Genomic DNA, 20,719 nt, shown 5'->3' with positions numbered 1-20,719 from the left:
ATTTATTTTCTGATTAATGAAGAAATTTCCTAGGCTTTAAAAACTGCGTTCGTCGGACCTAGGATGAATCAACATGATCATGTTATTTCGTTCGATTAAGATTAAATACGTATACGTATGTTATACGTTTAAAAATGTATTCTCGCGACTTGCCGTATTTCACAAGCCGCTTTTTATTTTCACACCCGTTTTGTCATGCAGAAATCGTTTCATGCTGTCAGGTATTTGAAGCAAAGCAAGATCTCGTGTTTCGTGTGCTTTTTGTATATAAATTTGCAAAATTTGTGTAGCTTTGGTTAAAATTAAAACACCGTGTTTGAGTAAGAAATAGGATTTGTAGGCTTTGGAAACTCGGAAAGATTGGAGTATCGCTTCTCGGCCTTTTGGCTAAGATCAAAGTGTAGTATCTGTTCTTATCAGCTTAATATCTGATACGTACCCCATGTGGGTACTTCGATATTAAACTGATTTTTGCAACTAGGTGAGATGTTAGGTGCTTGCACCGCTCTTGCCACGAGTTGGCCTGGTATTGCAGTACCTCCAGGATCGGCTCACTCCCCTCTTTGGGGAGAAAATTAAAATAGAAAAATAGCTTTCCCTTCAATAGCCTGCGAAACAGCCCCAGTAAAATATTCTCTAATGCTTTTCACTGCTACATGTGTACTTTTTCTATATATCTTTCTTATTTAAGGAGTTTGCGTAAATTGTATAGTTTTACTCATTGTTGTAAATCATTCTACTTCTCGTGCATGTAAAATAAGTTGCATTTTCTTTTTTTATGTCTGTTCTCTAAAAAGTTCTTTTCTTTTCTTGTAATGTAATATTTTTGTTGTCGCTTGCTTGTATTTATAACAGCACATGTCAGTGTATTAATGTATTCTCGTTCCTAAAAAGAAACTCTATAAATTTTTAGCGTTACGGAAAAACGCGGGGAAAAGAATTACGTCCCCTTCTACTGTTTCAATCATCGTTAATAGCGACGTCGCCTCAGAACGAGGGCAAACGATGGAAACTGCAGTCGGCCGGTAAGTTTTTTCCTCCTTCTAAAATTTATTTTAAAATTGCTGTACCGGTCAATTCCTTTAAAAAATAGAACAGGTGAACTGTTTTTGTTTGTGTTAACTAAACGAGGCAGTGAAAAGTCCGTGCTGATTGTGAAAAAGCGTTGAATTTATTTTCTGATTAATGAAGAAATTTCCTAGGCTTTAAAAACTGCGTTCGTCGGACCTAGGATGAATCAACATGATCATGTTATTTCGTTCGATTAAGATTAAATACGTATACGTATGTTATACGTTTAAAAATGTATTCTCGCGACTTGCCGTATTTCACAAGCCGCTTTTTATTTTCACACCCGTTTTGTCATGCAGAAATCGTTTCATGCTGTCAGGTATTTGAAGCAAAGCAAGATCTCGTGTTTCGTGTGCTTTTTGTATATAAATTTGCAAAATTTGTGTAGCTTTGGTTAAAATTAAAACACCGTGTTTGAGTAAGAAATAGGATTTGTAGGCTTTGGAAACTCGGAAAGATTGGAGTATCGCTTCTCGGCCTTTTGGCTAAGATCAAAGTGTAGTATCTGTTCTTATCAGCTTAATATCTGATACGTACCCCATGTGGGTACTTCGATATTAAACTGATTTTTGCAACTAGGTGAGATGTTAGGTGCTTGCACCGCTCTTGCCACGAGTTGGCCTGGTATTGCAGTACCTCCAGGATTGGCTCACTCCCCTCTTTGGGGAGAAAATTAAAATAGAAAAATAGCTTTCCCTTCAATAGCCTGCGAAACAGCCCCAGTAAAATATTCTCTAATGCTTTTCACTGCTACATGTGTACTTTTTCTATATATCTTTCTTATTTAAGGAGTTTGCGTAAATTGTATAGTTTTACTCATTGTTGTAAATCATTCTACTTCTCGTGCATGTAAAATAAGTTGCATTTTCTTTTTTTATGTCTGTTCTCTAAAAAGTTCTTTTCTTTTCTTGTAATGTAATATTTTTGTTGTCGCTTGCTTGTATTTATAACAGCACATGTCAGTGTATTAATGTATTCTCGTTCCTAAAAAGAAACTCTATAAATTTTTAGCGTTACGGAAAAACGCGGGGAAAAGAATTACGTCCCCTTCTACTGTTTCAATCATCGTTAATAGCGACGTCGCCTCAGAACGAGGGCAAACGATGGAAACTGCAGTCGGCCGGTAAGTTTTTTCCTCCTTCTAAAATTTATTTTAAAATTGCTGTACCGGTCAATTCCTTTAAAAAATAGAACAGGTGAACTGTTTTTGTTTGTGTTAACTAAACGAGGCAGTGAAAAGTCCGTGCTGATTGTGAAAAAGCGTTGAATTTATTTTCTGATTAATGAAGAAATTTCCTAGGCTTTAAAAACTGCGTTCGTCGGACCTAGGATGAATCAACATGATCATGTTATTTCGTTCGATTAAGATTAAATACGTATACGTATGTTATACGTTTAAAAATGTATTCTCGCGACTTGCCGTATTTCACAAGCCGCTTTTTATTTTCACACCCGTTTTGTCATGCAGAAATCGTTTCATGCTGTCAGGTATTTGAAGCAAAGCAAGATCTCGTGTTTCGTGTGCTTTTTGTATATAAATTTGCAAAATTTGTGTAGCTTTGGTTAAAATTAAAACACCGTGTTTGAGTAAGAAATAGGATTTGTAGGCTTTGGAAACTCGGAAAGATTGGAGTATCGCTTCTCGGCCTTTTGGCTAAGATCAAAGTGTAGTATCTGTTCTTATCAGCTTAATATCTGATACGTACCCCATGTGGGTACTTCGATATTAAACTGATTTTTGCAACTAGGTGAGATGTTAGGTGCTTGCACCGCTCTTGCCACGAGTTGGCCTGGTATTGCAGTACCTCCAGGATCGGCTCACTCCCCTCTTTGGGGAGAAAATTAAAATAGAAAAATAGCTTTCCCTTCAATAGCCTGCGAAACAGCCCCAGTAAAATATTCTCTAATGCTTTTCACTGCTACATGTGTACTTTTTCTATATATCTTTCTTATTTAAGGAGTTTGCGTAAATTGTATAGTTTTACTCATTGTTGTAAATCATTCTACTTCTCGTGCATGTAAAATAAGTTGCATTTTCTTTTTTTATGTCTGTTCTCTAAAAAGTTCTTTTCTTTTCTTGTAATGTAATATTTTTGTTGTCGCTTGCTTGTATTTATAACAGCACATGTCAGTGTATTAATGTATTCTCGTTCCTAAAAAGAAACTCTATAAATTTTTAGCGTTACGGAAAAACGCGGGGAAAAGAATTACGTCCCCTTCTACTGTTTCAATCATCGTTAATAGCGACGTCGCCTCAGAACGAGGGCAAACGATGGAAACTGCAGTCGGCCGGTAAGTTTTTTCCTCCTTCTAAAATTTATTTTAAAATTGCTGTACCGGTCAATTCCTTTAAAAAATAGAACAGGTGAACTGTTTTTGTTTGTGTTAACTAAACGAGGCAGTGAAAAGTCCGTGCTGATTGTGAAAAAGCGTTGAATTTATTTTCTGATTAATGAAGAAATTTCCTAGGCTTTAAAAACTGCGTTCGTCGGACCTAGGATGAATCAACATGATCATGTTATTTCGTTCGATTAAGATTAAATACGTATACGTATGTTATACGTTTAAAAATGTATTCTCGCGACTTGCCGTATTTCACAAGCCGCTTTTTATTTTCACACCCGTTTTGTCATGCAGAAATCGTTTCATGCTGTCAGGTATTTGAAGCAAAGCAAGATCTCGTGTTTCGTGTGCTTTTTGTATATAAATTTGCAAAATTTGTGTAGCTTTGGTTAAAATTAAAACACCGTGTTTGAGTAAGAAATAGGATTTGTAGGCTTTGGAAACTCGGAAAGATTGGAGTATCGCTTCTCGGCCTTTTGGCTAAGATCAAAGTGTAGTATCTGTTCTTATCAGCTTAATATCTGATACGTACCCCATGTGGGTACTTCGATATTAAACTGATTTTTGCAACTAGGTGAGATGTTAGGTGCTTGCACCGCTCTTGCCACGAGTTGGCCTGGTATTGCAGTACCTCCAGGATCGGCTCACTCCCCTCTTTGGGGAGAAAATTAAAATAGAAAAATAGCTTTCCCTTCAATAGCCTGCGAAACAGCCCCAGTAAAATATTCTCTAATGCTTTTCACTGCTACATGTGTACTTTTTCTATATATCTTTCTTATTTAAGGAGTTTGCGTAAATTGTATAGTTTTACTCATTGTTGTAAATCATTCTACTTCTCGTGCATGTAAAATAAGTTGCATTTTCTTTTTTTATGTCTGTTCTCTAAAAAGTTCTTTTCTTTTCTTGTAATGTAATATTTTTGTTGTCGCTTGCTTGTATTTATAACAGCACATGTCAGTGTATTAATGTATTCTCGTTCCTAAAAAGAAACTCTATAAATTTTTAGCGTTACGGAAAAACGCGGGGAAAAGAATTACGTCCCCTTCTACTGTTTCAATCATCGTTAATAGCGACGTCGCCTCAGAACGAGGGCAAACGATGGAAACTGCAGTCGGCCGGTAAGTTTTTTCCTCCTTCTAAAATTTATTTTAAAATTGCTGTACCGGTCAATTCCTTTAAAAAATAGAACAGGTGAACTGTTTTTGTTTGTGTTAACTAAACGAGGCAGTGAAAAGTCCGTGCTGATTGTGAAAAAGCGTTGAATTTATTTTCTGATTAATGAAGAAATTTCCTAGGCTTTAAAAACTGCGTTCGTCGGACCTAGGATGAATCAACATGATCATGTTATTTCGTTCGATTAAGATTAAATACGTATACGTATGTTATACGTTTAAAAATGTATTCTCGCGACTTGCCGTATTTCACAAGCCGCTTTTTATTTTCACACCCGTTTTGTCATGCAGAAATCGTTTCATGCTGTCAGGTATTTGAAGCAAAGCAAGATCTCGTGTTTCGTGTGCTTTTTGTATATAAATTTGCAAAATTTGTGTAGCTTTGGTTAAAATTAAAACACCGTGTTTGAGTAAGAAATAGGATTTGTAGGCTTTGGAAACTCGGAAAGATTGGAGTATCGCTTCTCGGCCTTTTGGCTAAGATCAAAGTGTAGTATCTGTTCTTATCAGCTTAATATCTGATACGTACCCCATGTGGGTACTTCGATATTAAACTGATTTTTGCAACTAGGTGAGATGTTAGGTGCTTGCACCGCTCTTGCCACGAGTTGGCCTGGTATTGCAGTACCTCCAGGATCGGCTCACTCCCCTCTTTGGGGAGAAAATTAAAATAGAAAAATAGCTTTCCCTTCAATAGCCTGCGAAACAGCCCCAGTAAAATATTCTCTAATGCTTTTCACTGCTACATGTGTACTTTTTCTATATATCTTTCTTATTTAAGGAGTTTGCGTAAATTGTATAGTTTTACTCATTGTTGTAAATCATTCTACTTCTCGTGCATGTAAAATAAGTTGCATTTTCTTTTTTTATGTCTGTTCTCTAAAAAGTTCTTTTCTTTTCTTGTAATGTAATATTTTTGTTGTCGCTTGCTTGTATTTATAACAGCACATGTCAGTGTATTAATGTATTCTCGTTCCTAAAAAGAAACTCTATAAATTTTTAGCGTTACGGAAAAACGCGGGGAAAAGAATTACGTCCCCTTCTACTGTTTCAATCATCGTTAATAGCGACGTCGCCTCAGAACGAGGGCAAACGATGGAAACTGCAGTCGGCCGGTAAGTTTTTTCCTCCTTCTAAAATTTATTTTAAAATTGCTGTACCGGTCAATTCCTTTAAAAAATAGAACAGGTGAACTGTTTTTGTTTGTGTTAACTAAACGAGGCAGTGAAAAGTCCGTGCTGATTGTGAAAAAGCGTTGAATTTATTTTCTGATTAATGAAGAAATTTCCTAGGCTTTAAAAACTGCGTTCGTCGGACCTAGGATGAATCAACATGATCATGTTATTTCGTTCGATTAAGATTAAATACGTATACGTATGTTATACGTTTAAAAATGTATTCTCGCGACTTGCCGTATTTCACAAGCCGCTTTTTATTTTCACACCCGTTTTGTCATGCAGAAATCGTTTCATGCTGTCAGGTATTTGAAGCAAAGCAAGATCTCGTGTTTCGTGTGCTTTTTGTATATAAATTTGCAAAATTTGTGTAGCTTTGGTTAAAATTAAAACACCGTGTTTGAGTAAGAAATAGGATTTGTAGGCTTTGGAAACTCGGAAAGATTGGAGTATCGCTTCTCGGCCTTTTGGCTAAGATCAAAGTGTAGTATCTGTTCTTATCAGCTTAATATCTGATACGTACCCCATGTGGGTACTTCGATATTAAACTGATTTTTGCAACTAGGTGAGATGTTAGGTGCTTGCACCGCTCTTGCCACGAGTTGGCCTGGTATTGCAGTACCTCCAGGATCGGCTCACTCCCCTCTTTGGGGAGAAAATTAAAATAGAAAAATAGCTTTCCCTTCAATAGCCTGCGAAACAGCCCCAGTAAAATATTCTCTAATGCTTTTCACTGCTACATGTGTACTTTTTCTATATATCTTTCTTATTTAAGGAGTTTGCGTAAATTGTATAGTTTTACTCATTGTTGTAAATCATTCTACTTCTCGTGCATGTAAAATAAGTTGCATTTTCTTTTTTTATGTCTGTTCTCTAAAAAGTTCTTTTCTTTTCTTGTAATGTAATATTTTTGTTGTCGCTTGCTTGTATTTATAACAGCACATGTCAGTGTATTAATGTATTCTCGTTCCTAAAAAGAAACTCTATAAATTTTTAGCGTTACGGAAAAACGCGGGGAAAAGAATTACGTCCCCTTCTACTGTTTCAATCATCGTTAATAGCGACGTCGCCTCAGAACGAGGGCAAACGATGGAAACTGCAGTCGGCCGGTAAGTTTTTTCCTCCTTCTAAAATTTATTTTAAAATTGCTGTACCGGTCAATTCCTTTAAAAAATAGAACAGGTGAACTGTTTTTGTTTGTGTTAACTAAACGAGGCAGTGAAAAGTCCGTGCTGATTGTGAAAAAGCGTTGAATTTATTTTCTGATTAATGAAGAAATTTCCTAGGCTTTAAAAACTGCGTTCGTCGGACCTAGGATGAATCAACATGATCATGTTATTTCGTTCGATTAAGATTAAATACGTATACGTATGTTATACGTTTAAAAATGTATTCTCGCGACTTGCCGTATTTCACAAGCCGCTTTTTATTTTCACACCCGTTTTGTCATGCAGAAATCGTTTCATGCTGTCAGGTATTTGAAGCAAAGCAAGATCTCGTGTTTCGTGTGCTTTTTGTATATAAATTTGCAAAATTTGTGTAGCTTTGGTTAAAATTAAAACACCGTGTTTGAGTAAGAAATAGGATTTGTAGGCTTTGGAAACTCGGAAAGATTGGAGTATCGCTTCTCGGCCTTTTGGCTAAGATCAAAGTGTAGTATCTGTTCTTATCAGCTTAATATCTGATACGTACCCCATGTGGGTACTTCGATATTAAACTGATTTTTGCAACTAGGTGAGATGTTAGGTGCTTGCACCGCTCTTGCCACGAGTTGGCCTGGTATTGCAGTACCTCCAGGATCGGCTCACTCCCCTCTTTGGGGAGAAAATTAAAATAGAAAAATAGCTTTCCCTTCAATAGCCTGCGAAACAGCCCCAGTAAAATATTCTCTAATGCTTTTCACTGCTACATGTGTACTTTTTCTATATATCTTTCTTATTTAAGGAGTTTGCGTAAATTGTATAGTTTTACTCATTGTTGTAAATCATTCTACTTCTCGTGCATGTAAAATAAGTTGCATTTTCTTTTTTTATGTCTGTTCTCTAAAAAGTTCTTTTCTTTTCTTGTAATGTAATATTTTTGTTGTCGCTTGCTTGTATTTATAACAGCACATGTCAGTGTATTAATGTATTCTCGTTCCTAAAAAGAAACTCTATAAATTTTTAGCGTTACGGAAAAACGCGGGGAAAAGAATTACGTCCCCTTCTACTGTTTCAATCATCGTTAATAGCGACGTCGCCTCAGAACGAGGGCAAACGATGGAAACTGCAGTCGGCCGGTAAGTTTTTTCCTCCTTCTAAAATTTATTTTAAAATTGCTGTACCGGTCAATTCCTTTAAAAAATAGAACAGGTGAACTGTTTTTGTTTGTGTTAACTAAACGAGGCAGTGAAAAGTCCGTGCTGATTGTGAAAAAGCGTTGAATTTATTTTCTGATTAATGAAGAAATTTCCTAGGCTTTAAAAACTGCGTTCGTCGGACCTAGGATGAATCAACATGATCATGTTATTTCGTTCGATTAAGATTAAATACGTATACGTATGTTATACGTTTAAAAATGTATTCTCGCGACTTGCCGTATTTCACAAGCCGCTTTTTATTTTCACACCCGTTTTGTCATGCAGAAATCGTTTCATGCTGTCAGGTATTTGAAGCAAAGCAAGATCTCGTGTTTCGTGTGCTTTTTGTATATAAATTTGCAAAATTTGTGTAGCTTTGGTTAAAATTAAAACACCGTGTTTGAGTAAGAAATAGGATTTGTAGGCTTTGGAAACTCGGAAAGATTGGAGTATCGCTTCTCGGCCTTTTGGCTAAGATCAAAGTGTAGTATCTGTTCTTATCAGCTTAATATCTGATACGTACCCCATGTGGGTACTTCGATATTAAACTGATTTTTGCAACTAGGTGAGATGTTAGGTGCTTGCACCGCTCTTGCCACGAGTTGGCCTGGTATTGCAGTACCTCCAGGATCGGCTCACTCCCCTCTTTGGGGAGAAAATTAAAATAGAAAAATAGCTTTCCCTTCAATAGCCTGCGAAACAGCCCCAGTAAAATATTCTCTAATGCTTTTCACTGCTACATGTGTACTTTTTCTATATATCTTTCTTATTTAAGGAGTTTGCGTAAATTGTATAGTTTTACTCATTGTTGTAAATCATTCTACTTCTCGTGCATGTAAAATAAGTTGCATTTTCTTTTTTTATGTCTGTTCTCTAAAAAGTTCTTTTCTTTTCTTGTAATGTAATATTTTTGTTGTCGCTTGCTTGTATTTATAACAGCACATGTCAGTGTATTAATGTATTCTCGTTCCTAAAAAGAAACTCTATAAATTTTTAGCGTTACGGAAAAACGCGGGGAAAAGAATTACGTCCCCTTCTACTGTTTCAATCATCGTTAATAGCGACGTCGCCTCAGAACGAGGGCAAACGATGGAAACTGCAGTCGGCCGGTAAGTTTTTTCCTCCTTCTAAAATTTATTTTAAAATTGCTGTACCGGTCAATTCCTTTAAAAAATAGAACAGGTGAACTGTTTTTGTTTGTGTTAACTAAACGAGGCAGTGAAAAGTCCGTGCTGATTGTGAAAAAGCGTTGAATTTATTTTCTGATTAATGAAGAAATTTCCTAGGCTTTAAAAACTGCGTTCGTCGGACCTAGGATGAATCAACATGATCATGTTATTTCGTTCGATTAAGATTAAATACGTATACGTATGTTATACGTTTAAAAATGTATTCTCGCGACTTGCCGTATTTCACAAGCCGCTTTTTATTTTCACACCCGTTTTGTCATGCAGAAATCGTTTCATGCTGTCAGGTATTTGAAGCAAAGCAAGATCTCGTGTTTCGTGTGCTTTTTGTATATAAATTTGCAAAATTTGTGTAGCTTTGGTTAAAATTAAAACACCGTGTTTGAGTAAGAAATAGGATTTGTAGGCTTTGGAAACTCGGAAAGATTGGAGTATCGCTTCTCGGCCTTTTGGCTAAGATCAAAGTGTAGTATCTGTTCTTATCAGCTTAATATCTGATACGTACCCCATGTGGGTACTTCGATATTAAACTGATTTTTGCAACTAGGTGAGATGTTAGGTGCTTGCACCGCTCTTGCCACGAGTTGGCCTGGTATTGCAGTACCTCCAGGATCGGCTCACTCCCCTCTTTGGGGAGAAAATTAAAATAGAAAAATAGCTTTCCCTTCAATAGCCTGCGAAACAGCCCCAGTAAAATATTCTCTAATGCTTTTCACTGCTACATGTGTACTTTTTCTATATATCTTTCTTATTTAAGGAGTTTGCGTAAATTGTATAGTTTTACTCATTGTTGTAAATCATTCTACTTCTCGTGCATGTAAAATAAGTTGCATTTTCTTTTTTTATGTCTGTTCTCTAAAAAGTTCTTTTCTTTTCTTGTAATGTAATATTTTTGTTGTCGCTTGCTTGTATTTATAACAGCACATGTCAGTGTATTAATGTATTCTCGTTCCTAAAAAGAAACTCTATAAATTTTTAGCGTTACGGAAAAACGCGGGGAAAAGAATTACGTCCCCTTCTACTGTTTCAATCATCGTTAATAGCGACGTCGCCTCAGAACGAGGGCAAACGATGGAAACTGCAGTCGGCCGGTAAGTTTTTTCCTCCTTCTAAAATTTATTTTAAAATTGCTGTACCGGTCAATTCCTTTAAAAAATAGAACAGGTGAACTGTTTTTGTTTGTGTTAACTAAACGAGGCAGTGAAAAGTCCGTGCTGATTGTGAAAAAGCGTTGAATTTATTTTCTGATTAATGAAGAAATTTCCTAGGCTTTAAAAACTGCGTTCGTCGGACCTAGGATGAATCAACATGATCATGTTATTTCGTTCGATTAAGATTAAATACGTATACGTATGTTATACGTTTAAAAATGTATTCTCGCGACTTGCCGTATTTCACAAGCCGCTTTTTATTTTCACACCCGTTTTGTCATGCAGAAATCGTTTCATGCTGTCAGGTATTTGAAGCAAAGCAAGATCTCGTGTTTCGTGTGCTTTTTGTATATAAATTTGCAAAATTTGTGTAGCTTTGGTTAAAATTAAAACACCGTGTTTGAGTAAGAAATAGGATTTGTAGGCTTTGGAAACTCGGAAAGATTGGAGTATCGCTTCTCGGCCTTTTGGCTAAGATCAAAGTGTAGTATCTGTTCTTATCAGCTTAATATCTGATACGTACCCCATGTGGGTACTTCGATATTAAACTGATTTTTGCAACTAGGTGAGATGTTAGGTGCTTGCACCGCTCTTGCCACGAGTTGGCCTGGTATTGCAGTACCTCCAGGATCGGCTCACTCCCCTCTTTGGGGAGAAAATTAAAATAGAAAAATAGCTTTCCCTTCAATAGCCTGCGAAACAGCCCCAGTAAAATATTCTCTAATGCTTTTCACTGCTACATGTGTACTTTTTCTATATATCTTTCTTATTTAAGGAGTTTGCGTAAATTGTATAGTTTTACTCATTGTTGTAAATCATTCTACTTCTCGTGCATGTAAAATAAGTTGCATTTTCTTTTTTTATGTCTGTTCTCTAAAAAGTTCTTTTCTTTTCTTGTAATGTAATATTTTTGTTGTCGCTTGCTTGTATTTATAACAGCACATGTCAGTGTATTAATGTATTCTCGTTCCTAAAAAGAAACTCTATAAATTTTTAGCGTTACGGAAAAACGCGGGGAAAAGAATTACGTCCCCTTCTACTGTTTCAATCATCGTTAATAGCGACGTCGCCTCAGAACGAGGGCAAACGATGGAAACTGCAGTCGGCCGGTAAGTTTTTTCCTCCTTCTAAAATTTATTTTAAAATTGCTGTACCGGTCAATTCCTTTAAAAAATAGAACAGGTGAACTGTTTTTGTTTGTGTTAACTAAACGAGGCAGTGAAAAGTCCGTGCTGATTGTGAAAAAGCGTTGAATTTATTTTCTGATTAATGAAGAAATTTCCTAGGCTTTAAAAACTGCGTTCGTCGGACCTAGGATGAATCAACATGATCATGTTATTTCGTTCGATTAAGATTAAATACGTATACGTATGTTATACGTTTAAAAATGTATTCTCGCGACTTGCCGTATTTCACAAGCCGCTTTTTATTTTCACACCCGTTTTGTCATGCAGAAATCGTTTCATGCTGTCAGGTATTTGAAGCAAAGCAAGATCTCGTGTTTCGTGTGCTTTTTGTATATAAATTTGCAAAATTTGTGTAGCTTTGGTTAAAATTAAAACACCGTGTTTGAGTAAGAAATAGGATTTGTAGGCTTTGGAAACTCGGAAAGATTGGAGTATCGCTTCTCGGCCTTTTGGCTAAGATCAAAGTGTAGTATCTGTTCTTATCAGCTTAATATCTGATACGTACCCCATGTGGGTACTTCGATATTAAACTGATTTTTGCAACTAGGTGAGATGTTAGGTGCTTGCACCGCTCTTGCCACGAGTTGGCCTGGTATTGCAGTACCTCCAGGATCGGCTCACTCCCCTCTTTGGGGAGAAAATTAAAATAGAAAAATAGCTTTCCCTTCAATAGCCTGCGAAACAGCCCCAGTAAAATATTCTCTAATGCTTTTCACTGCTACATGTGTACTTTTTCTATATATCTTTCTTATTTAAGGAGTTTGCGTAAATTGTATAGTTTTACTCATTGTTGTAAATCATTCTACTTCTCGTGCATGTAAAATAAGTTGCATTTTCTTTTTTTATGTCTGTTCTCTAAAAAGTTCTTTTCTTTTCTTGTAATGTAATATTTTTGTTGTCGCTTGCTTGTATTTATAACAGCACATGTCAGTGTATTAATGTATTCTCGTTCCTAAAAAGAAACTCTATAAATTTTTAGCGTTACGGAAAAACGCGGGGAAAAGAATTACGTCCCCTTCTACTGTTTCAATCATCGTTAATAGCGACGTCGCCTCAGAACGAGGGCAAACGATGGAAACTGCAGTCGGCCGGTAAGTTTTTTCCTCCTTCTAAAATTTATTTTAAAATTGCTGTACCGGTCAATTCCTTTAAAAAATAGAACAGGTGAACTGTTTTTGTTTGTGTTAACTAAACGAGGCAGTGAAAAGTCCGTGCTGATTGTGAAAAAGCGTTGAATTTATTTTCTGATTAATGAAGAAATTTCCTAGGCTTTAAAAACTGCGTTCGTCGGACCTAGGATGAATCAACATGATCATGTTATTTCGTTCGATTAAGATTAAATACGTATACGTATGTTATACGTTTAAAAATGTATTCTCGCGACTTGCCGTATTTCACAAGCCGCTTTTTATTTTCACACCCGTTTTGTCATGCAGAAATCGTTTCATGCTGTCAGGTATTTGAAGCAAAGCAAGATCTCGTGTTTCGTGTGCTTTTTGTATATAAATTTGCAAAATTTGTGTAGCTTTGGTTAAAATTAAAACACCGTGTTTGAGTAAGAAATAGGATTTGTAGGCTTTGGAAACTCGGAAAGATTGGAGTATCGCTTCTCGGCCTTTTGGCTAAGATCAAAGTGTAGTATCTGTTCTTATCAGCTTAATATCTGATACGTACCCCATGTGGGTACTTCGATATTAAACTGATTTTTGCAACTAGGTGAGATGTTAGGTGCTTGCACCGCTCTTGCCACGAGTTGGCCTGGTATTGCAGTACCTCCAGGATCGGCTCACTCCCCTCTTTGGGGAGAAAATTAAAATAGAAAAATAGCTTTCCCTTCAATAGCCTGCGAAACAGCCCCAGTAAAATATTCTCTAATGCTTTTCACTGCTACATGTGTACTTTTTCTATATATCTTTCTTATTTAAGGAGTTTGCGTAAATTGTATAGTTTTACTCATTGTTGTAAATCATTCTACTTCTCGTGCATGTAAAATAAGTTGCATTTTCTTTTTTTATGTCTGTTCTCTAAAAAGTTCTTTTCTTTTCTTGTAATGTAATATTTTTGTTGTCGCTTGCTTGTATTTATAACAGCACATGTCAGTGTATTAATGTATTCTCGTTCCTAAAAAGAAACTCTATAAATTTTTAGCGTTACGGAAAAACGCGGGGAAAAGAATTACGTCCCCTTCTACTGTTTCAATCATCGTTAATAGCGACGTCGCCTCAGAACGAGGGCAAACGATGGAAACTGCAGTCGGCCGGTAAGTTTTTTCCTCCTTCTAAAATTTATTTTAAAATTGCTGTACCGGTCAATTCCTTTAAAAAATAGAACAGGTGAACTGTTTTTGTTTGTGTTAACTAAACGAGGCAGTGAAAAGTCCGTGCTGATTGTGAAAAAGCGTTGAATTTATTTTCTGATTAATGAAGAAATTTCCTAGGCTTTAAAAACTGCGTTCGTCGGACCTAGGATGAATCAACATGATCATGTTATTTCGTTCGATTAAGATTAAATACGTATACGTATGTTATACGTTTAAAAATGTATTCTCGCGACTTGCCGTATTTCACAAGCCGCTTTTTATTTTCACACCCGTTTTGTCATGCAGAAATCGTTTCATGCTGTCAGGTATTTGAAGCAAAGCAAGATCTCGTGTTTCGTGTGCTTTTTGTATATAAATTTGCAAAATTTGTGTAGCTTTGGTTAAAATTAAAACACCGTGTTTGAGTAAGAAATAGGATTTGTAGGCTTTGGAAACTCGGAAAGATTGGAGTATCGCTTCTCGGCCTTTTGGCTAAGATCAAAGTGTAGTATCTGTTCTTATCAGCTTAATATCTGATACGTACCCCATGTGGGTACTTCGATATTAAACTGATTTTTGCAACTAGGTGAGATGTTAGGTGCTTGCACCGCTCTTGCCACGAGTTGGCCTGGTATTGCAGTACCTCCAGGATCGGCTCACTCCCCTCTTTGGGGAGAAAATTAAAATAGAAAAATAGCTTTCCCTTCAATAGCCTGCGAAACAGCCCCAGTAAAATATTCTCTAATGCTTTTCACTGCTACATGTGTACTTTTTCTATATATCTTTCTTATTTAAGGAGTTTGCGTAAATTGTATAGTTTTACTCATTGTTGTAAATCATTCTACTTCTCGTGCATGTAAAATAAGTTGCATTTTCTTTTTTTATGTCTGTTCTCTAAAAAGTTCTTTTCTTTTCTTGTAATGTAATATTTTTGTTGTCGCTTGCTTGTATTTATAACAGCACATGTCAGTGTATTAATGTATTCTCGTTCCTAAAAAGAAACTCTATAAATTTTTAGCGTTACGGAAAAACGCGGGGAAAAGAATTACGTCCCCTTCTACTGTTTCAATCATCGTTAATAGCGACGTCGCCTCAGAACGAGGGCAAACGATGGAAACTGCAGTCGGCCGGTAAGTTTTTTCCTCCTTCTAAAATTTATTTTAAAATTGCTGTACCGGTCAATTCCTTTAAAAAATAGAACAGGTGAACTGTTTTTGTTTGTGTTAACTAAACGAGGCAGTGAAAAGTCCGTGCTGATTGTGAAAAAGCGTTGAATTTATTTTCTGATTAATGAAGAAATTTCCTAGGCTTTAAAAACTGCGTTCGTCGGACCTAGGATGAATCAACATGATCATGTTATTTCGTTCGATTAAGATTAAATACGTATACGTATGTTATACGTTTAAAAATGTATTCTCGCGACTTGCCGTATTTCACAAGCCGCTTTTTATTTTCACACCCGTTTTGTCATGCAGAAATCGTTTCATGCTGTCAGGTATTTGAAGCAAAGCAAGATCTCGTGTTTCGTGTGCTTTTTGTATATAAATTTGCAAAATTTGTGTAGCTTTGGTTAAAATTAAAACACCGTGTTTGAGTAAGAAATAGGATTTGTAGGCTTTGGAAACTCGGAAAGATTGGAGTATCGCTTCTCGGCCTTTTGGCTAAGATCAAAGTGTAGTATCTGTTCTTATCAGCTTAATATCTGATACGTACCCCATGTGGGTACTTCGATATTAAACTGATTTTTGCAACTAGGTGAGATGTTAGGTGCTTGCACCGCTCTTGCCACGAGTTGGCCTGGTATTGCAGTACCTCCAGGATCGGCTCACTCCCCTCTTTGGGGAGAAAATTAAAATAGAAAAATAGCTTTCCCTTCAATAGCCTGCGAAACAGCCCCAGTAAAATATTCTCTAATGCTTTTCACTGCTACATGTGTACTTTTTCTATATATCTTTCTTATTTAAGGAGTTTGCGTAAATTGTATAGTTTTACTCATTGTTGTAAATCATTCTACTTCTCGTGCATGTAAAATAAGTTGCATTTTCTTTTTTTATGTCTGTTCTCTAAAAAGTTCTTTTCTTTTCTTGTAATGTAATATTTTTGTTGTCGCTTGCTTGTATTTATAACAGCACATGTCAGTGTATTAATGTATTCTCGTTCCTAAAAAGAAACTCTATAAATTTTTAGCGTTACGGAAAAACGCGGGGAAAAGAATTACGTCCCCTTCTACTGTTTCAATCATCGTTAATAGCGACGTCGCCTCAGAACGAGGGCAAACGATGGAAACTGCAGTCGGCCGGTAAGTTTTTTCCTCCTTCTAAAATTTATTTTAAAATTGCTGTACCGGTCAATTCCTTTAAAAAATAGAACAGGTGAACTGTTTTTGTTTGTGTTAACTAAACGAGGCAGTGAAAAGTCCGTGCTGATTGTGAAAAAGCGTTGAATTTATTTTCTGATTAATGAAGAAATTTCCTAGGCTTTAAAAACTGCGTTCGTCGGACCTAGGATGAATCAACATGATCATGTTATTTCGTTCGATTAAGATTAAATACGTATACGTATGTTATACGTTTAAAAATGTATTCTCGCGACTTGCCGTATTTCACAAGCCGCTTTTTATTTTCACACCCGTTTTGTCATGCAGAAATCGTTTCATGCTGTCAGGTATTTGAAGCAAAGCAAGATCTCGTGTTTCGTGTGCTTTTTGTATATAAATTTGCAAAATTTGTGTAGCTTTGGTTAAAATTAAAACACCGTGTTTGAGTAAGAAATAGGATTTGTAGGCTTTGGAAACTCGGAAAGATTGGAGTATCGCTTCTCGGCCTTTTGGCTAAGATCAAAGTGTAGTATCTGTTCTTATCAGCTTAATATCTGATACGTACCCCATGTGGGTACTTCGATATTAAACTGATTTTTGCAACTAGGTGAGATGTTAGGTGCTTGCACCGCTCTTGCCACGAGTTGGCCTGGTATTGCAGTACCTCCAGGATCGGCTCACTCCCCTCTTTGGGGAGAAAATTAAAATAGAAAAATAGCTTTCCCTTCAATAGCCTGCGAAACAGCCCCAGTAAAATATTCTCTAATGCTTTTCACTGCTACATGTGTACTTTTTCTATATATCTTTCTTATTTAAGGAGTTTGCGTAAATTGTATAGTTTTACTCATTGTTGTAAATCATTCTACTTCTCGTGCATGTAAAATAAGTTGCATTTTCTTTTTTTATGTCTGTTCTCTAAAAAGTTCTTTTCTTTTCTTGTAATGTAATATTTTTGTTGTCGCTTGCTTGTATTTATAACAGCACATGTCAGTGTATTAATGTATTCTCGTTCCTAAAAAGAAACTCTATAAATTTTTAGCGTTACGGAAAAACGCGGGGAAAAGAATTACGTCCCCTTCTACTGTTTCAATCATCGTTAATAGCGACGTCGCCTCAGAACGAGGGCAAACGATGGAAACTGCAGTCGGCCGGTAAGTTTTTTCCTCCTTCTAAAATTTATTTTAAAATTGCTGTACCGGTCAATTCCTTTAAAAAATAGAACAGGTGAACTGTTTTTGTTTGTGTTAACTAAACGAGGCAGTGAAAAGTCCGTGCTGATTGTGAAAAAGCGTTGAATTTATTTTCTGATTAATGAAGAAATTTCCTAGGCTTTAAAAACTGCGTTCGTCGGACCTAGGATGAATCAACATGATCATGTTATTTCGTTCGATTAAGATTAAATACGTATACGTATGTTATACGTTTAAAAATGTATTCTCGCGACTTGCCGTATTTCACAAGCCGCTTTTTATTTTCACACCCGTTTTGTCATGCAGAAATCGTTTCATGCTGTCAGGTATTTGAAGCAAAGCAAGATCTCGTGTTTCGTGTGCTTTTTGTATATAAATTTGCAAAATTTGTGTAGCTTTGGTTAAAATTAAAACACCGTGTTTGAGTAAGAAATAGGATTTGTAGGCTTTGGAAACTCGGAAAGATTGGAGTATCGCTTCTCGGCCTTTTGGCTAAGATCAAAGTGTAGTATCTGTTCTTATCAGCTTAATATCTGATACGTACCCCATGTGGGTACTTCGATATTAAACTGATTTTTGCAACTAGGTGAGATGTTAGGTGCTTGCACCGCTCTTGCCACGAGTTGGCCTGGTATTGCAGTACCTCCAGGATCGGCTCACTCCCCTCTTTGGGGAGAAAATTAAAATAGAAAAATAGCTTTCCCTTCAATAGCCTGCGAAACAGCCCCAGTAAAATATTCTCTAATGCTTTTCACTGCTACATGTGTACTTTTTCTATATATCTTTCTTATTTAAGGAGTTTGCGTAAATTGTATAGTTTTACTCATTGTTGTAAATCATTCTACTTCTCGTGCATGTAAAATAAGTTGCATTTTCTTTTTTTATGTCTGTTCTCTAAAAAGTTCTTTTCTTTTCTTGTAATGTAATATTTTTGTTGTCGCTTGCTTGTATTTATAACAGCACATGTCAGTGTATTAATGTATTCTCGTTCCTAAAAAGAAACTCTATAAATTTTTAGCGTTACGGAAAAACGCGGGGAAAAGAATTACGTCCCCTTCTACTGTTTCAATCATCGTTAATAGCGACGTCGCCTCAGAACGAGGGCAAACGATGGAAACTGCAGTCGGCCGGTAAGTTTTTTCCTCCTTCTAAAATTTATTTTAAAATTGCTGTACCGGTCAATTCCTTTAAAAAATAGAACAGGTGAACTGTTTTTGTTTGTGTTAACTAAACGAGGCAGTGAAAAGTCCGTGCTGATTGTGAAAAAGCGTTGAATTTATTTTCTGATTAATGAAGAAATTTCCTAGGCTTTAAAAACTGCGTTCGTCGGACCTAGGATGAATCAACATGATCATGTTATTTCGTTCGATTAAGATTAAATACGTATACGTATGTTATACGTTTAAAAATGTATTCTCGCGACTTGCCGTATTTCACAAGCCGCTTTTTATTTTCACACCCGTTTTGTCATGCAGAAATCGTTTCATGCTGTCAGGTATTTGAAGCAAAGCAAGATCTCGTGTTTCGTGTGCTTTTTGTATATAAATTTGCAAAATTTGTGTAGCTTTGGTTAAAATTAAAACACCGTGTTTGAGTAAGAAATAGGATTTGTAGGCTTTGGAAACTCGGAAAGATTGGAGTATCGCTTCTCGGCCTTTTGGCTAAGATCAAAGTGTAGTATCTGTTCTTATCAGCTTAATATCTGATACGTACCCCATGTGGGTACTTCGATATTAAACTGATTTTTGCAACTAGGTGAGATGTTAGGTGCTTGCACCGCTCTTGCCACGAGTTGGCCTGGTATTGCAGTACCTCCAGGATCGGCTCACTCCCCTCTTTGGGGAGAAAATTAAAATAGAAAAATAGCTTTCCCTTCAATAGCCTGCGAAACAGCCCCAGTAAAATATTCTCTAATGCTTTTCACTGCTACATGTGTACTTTTTCTATATATCTTTCTTATTTAAGGAGTTTGCGTAAATTGTATAGTTTTACTCATTGTTGTAAATCATTCTACTTCTCGTGCATGTAAAATAAGTTGCATTTTCTTTTTTTATGTCTGTTCTCTAAAAAGTTCTTTTCTTTTCTTGTAATGTAATATTTTTGTTGTCGCTTGCTTGTATTTATAACAGCACATGTCAGTGTATTAATGTATTCTCGTTCCTAAAAAGAAACTCTATAAATTTTTAGCGTTACGGAAAAACGCGGGGAAAAGAATTACGTCCCCTTCTACTGTTTCAATCATCGTTAATAGCGACGTCGCCTCAGAACGAGGGCAAACGATGGAAACTGCAGTCGGCCGGTAAGTTTTTTCCTCCTTCTAAAATTTATTTTAAAATTGCTGTACCGGTCAATTCCTTTAAAAAATAGAACAGGTGAACTGTTTTTGTTTGTGTTAACTAAACGAGGCAGTGAAAAGTCCGTGCTGATTGTGAAAAAGCGTTGAATTTATTTTCTGATTAATGAAGAAATTTCCTAGGCTTTAAAAACTGCGTTCGTCGGACCTAGGATGAATCAACATGATCATGTTATTTCGTTCGATTAAGATTAAATACGTATACGTATGTTATACGTTTAAAAATGTATTCTCGCGACTTGCCGTATTTCACAAGCCGCTTTTTATTTTCACACCCGTTTTGTCATGCAGAAATCGTTTCATGCTGTCAGGTATTTGAAGCAAAGCAAGATCTCGTGTTTCGTGTGCTTTTTGTATATAAATTTGCAAAATTTGTGTAGCTTTGGTTAAAATTAAAACACCGTGTTTGAGTAAGAAATAGGATTTGTAGGCTTTGGAAACTCGGAAAGATTGGAGTATCGCTTCTCGGCCTTTTGGCTAAGATCAAAGTGTAGTATCTGTTCTTATCAGCTTAATATCTGATACGTACCCCATGTGGGTACTTCGATATTAAACTGATTTTTGCAACTAGGTGAGATGTTAGGTGCTTGCACCGCTCTTGCCACGAGTTGGCCTGGTATTGCAGTACCTCCAGGATCGGCTCACTCCCCTCTTTGGGGAGAAAATTAAAATAGAAAAATAGCTTTCCCTTCAATAGCCTGCGAAACAGCCCCAGTAAAATATTCTCTAATGCTTTTCACTGCTACATGTGTACTTTTTCTATATATCTTTCTTATTTAAGGAGTTTGCGTAAATTGTATAGTTTTACTCATTGTTGTAAATCATTCTACTTCTCGTGCATGTAAAATAAGTTGCATTTTCTTTTTTTATGTCTGTTCTCTAAAAAGTTCTTTTCTTTTCTTGTAATGTAATATTTTTGTTGTCGCTTGCTTGTAT

At 36.2% G+C, this 20,719-nt stretch overlaps 18 non-coding genes across 18 annotated transcripts; all 18 read left to right on the top strand.

Moving 5' to 3' along the window:
* The first annotated feature begins 367 nt into the window (after window positions 1–367).
* On the top strand, window positions 368–560 carry LOC143061360 (U2 spliceosomal RNA). The gene has a single exon (XR_012974404.1). It is a non-coding gene; the product is annotated as a U2 spliceosomal RNA (small nuclear RNA).
* A 976-nt stretch (window positions 561–1,536) lies between these two features.
* Window positions 1,537–1,729, top strand: LOC143061371 (U2 spliceosomal RNA). Its single transcript, XR_012974414.1, has one exon. It is a non-coding gene; the product is annotated as a U2 spliceosomal RNA (small nuclear RNA).
* A 976-nt stretch (window positions 1,730–2,705) lies between these two features.
* Window positions 2,706–2,898, top strand: LOC143061359 (U2 spliceosomal RNA). Its single transcript, XR_012974403.1, has one exon. It is a non-coding gene; the product is annotated as a U2 spliceosomal RNA (small nuclear RNA).
* A 976-nt stretch (window positions 2,899–3,874) lies between these two features.
* On the top strand, window positions 3,875–4,067 carry LOC143061357 (U2 spliceosomal RNA). Its single transcript, XR_012974401.1, has one exon. It is a non-coding gene; the product is annotated as a U2 spliceosomal RNA (small nuclear RNA).
* Window positions 4,068–5,043: 976 nt separating this feature from the next.
* Window positions 5,044–5,236, top strand: LOC143061356 (U2 spliceosomal RNA). The gene has a single exon (XR_012974400.1). It is a non-coding gene; the product is annotated as a U2 spliceosomal RNA (small nuclear RNA).
* A 976-nt stretch (window positions 5,237–6,212) lies between these two features.
* On the top strand, window positions 6,213–6,405 carry LOC143061355 (U2 spliceosomal RNA). Its single transcript, XR_012974399.1, has one exon. It is a non-coding gene; the product is annotated as a U2 spliceosomal RNA (small nuclear RNA).
* A 976-nt stretch (window positions 6,406–7,381) lies between these two features.
* LOC143061354 (U2 spliceosomal RNA) lies at window positions 7,382–7,574 on the top strand. Its single transcript, XR_012974398.1, has one exon. It is a non-coding gene; the product is annotated as a U2 spliceosomal RNA (small nuclear RNA).
* A 976-nt stretch (window positions 7,575–8,550) lies between these two features.
* On the top strand, window positions 8,551–8,743 carry LOC143061353 (U2 spliceosomal RNA). The gene has a single exon (XR_012974397.1). It is a non-coding gene; the product is annotated as a U2 spliceosomal RNA (small nuclear RNA).
* A 976-nt stretch (window positions 8,744–9,719) lies between these two features.
* LOC143061352 (U2 spliceosomal RNA) lies at window positions 9,720–9,912 on the top strand. Its single transcript, XR_012974396.1, has one exon. It is a non-coding gene; the product is annotated as a U2 spliceosomal RNA (small nuclear RNA).
* Window positions 9,913–10,888: 976 nt separating this feature from the next.
* LOC143061351 (U2 spliceosomal RNA) lies at window positions 10,889–11,081 on the top strand. Its single transcript, XR_012974395.1, has one exon. It is a non-coding gene; the product is annotated as a U2 spliceosomal RNA (small nuclear RNA).
* A 976-nt stretch (window positions 11,082–12,057) lies between these two features.
* Window positions 12,058–12,250, top strand: LOC143061350 (U2 spliceosomal RNA). Its single transcript, XR_012974394.1, has one exon. It is a non-coding gene; the product is annotated as a U2 spliceosomal RNA (small nuclear RNA).
* Window positions 12,251–13,226: 976 nt separating this feature from the next.
* LOC143061349 (U2 spliceosomal RNA) lies at window positions 13,227–13,419 on the top strand. Its single transcript, XR_012974393.1, has one exon. It is a non-coding gene; the product is annotated as a U2 spliceosomal RNA (small nuclear RNA).
* A 976-nt stretch (window positions 13,420–14,395) lies between these two features.
* On the top strand, window positions 14,396–14,588 carry LOC143061348 (U2 spliceosomal RNA). The gene has a single exon (XR_012974392.1). It is a non-coding gene; the product is annotated as a U2 spliceosomal RNA (small nuclear RNA).
* Window positions 14,589–15,564: 976 nt separating this feature from the next.
* LOC143061373 (U2 spliceosomal RNA) lies at window positions 15,565–15,757 on the top strand. Its single transcript, XR_012974416.1, has one exon. It is a non-coding gene; the product is annotated as a U2 spliceosomal RNA (small nuclear RNA).
* Window positions 15,758–16,733: 976 nt separating this feature from the next.
* Window positions 16,734–16,926, top strand: LOC143061372 (U2 spliceosomal RNA). Its single transcript, XR_012974415.1, has one exon. It is a non-coding gene; the product is annotated as a U2 spliceosomal RNA (small nuclear RNA).
* Window positions 16,927–17,902: 976 nt separating this feature from the next.
* On the top strand, window positions 17,903–18,095 carry LOC143061370 (U2 spliceosomal RNA). Its single transcript, XR_012974413.1, has one exon. It is a non-coding gene; the product is annotated as a U2 spliceosomal RNA (small nuclear RNA).
* Window positions 18,096–19,071: 976 nt separating this feature from the next.
* Window positions 19,072–19,264, top strand: LOC143061358 (U2 spliceosomal RNA). Its single transcript, XR_012974402.1, has one exon. It is a non-coding gene; the product is annotated as a U2 spliceosomal RNA (small nuclear RNA).
* A 976-nt stretch (window positions 19,265–20,240) lies between these two features.
* Window positions 20,241–20,433, top strand: LOC143061347 (U2 spliceosomal RNA). Its single transcript, XR_012974391.1, has one exon. It is a non-coding gene; the product is annotated as a U2 spliceosomal RNA (small nuclear RNA).
* The last annotated feature ends 286 nt before the right edge of the window (window positions 20,434–20,719 follow it).

Source organism: Mytilus galloprovincialis, unplaced genomic scaffold, assembly GCF_965363235.1.
Source record: "Mytilus galloprovincialis unplaced genomic scaffold, xbMytGall1.hap1.1 HAP1_SCAFFOLD_293, whole genome shotgun sequence".
NCBI classification, from domain to species: domain Eukaryota; kingdom Metazoa; phylum Mollusca; class Bivalvia; order Mytilida; family Mytilidae; genus Mytilus; species Mytilus galloprovincialis.
Note: the sequence above shows the minus strand (reverse complement) of the source record. Positions and strands in the feature narration are given on the sequence as shown.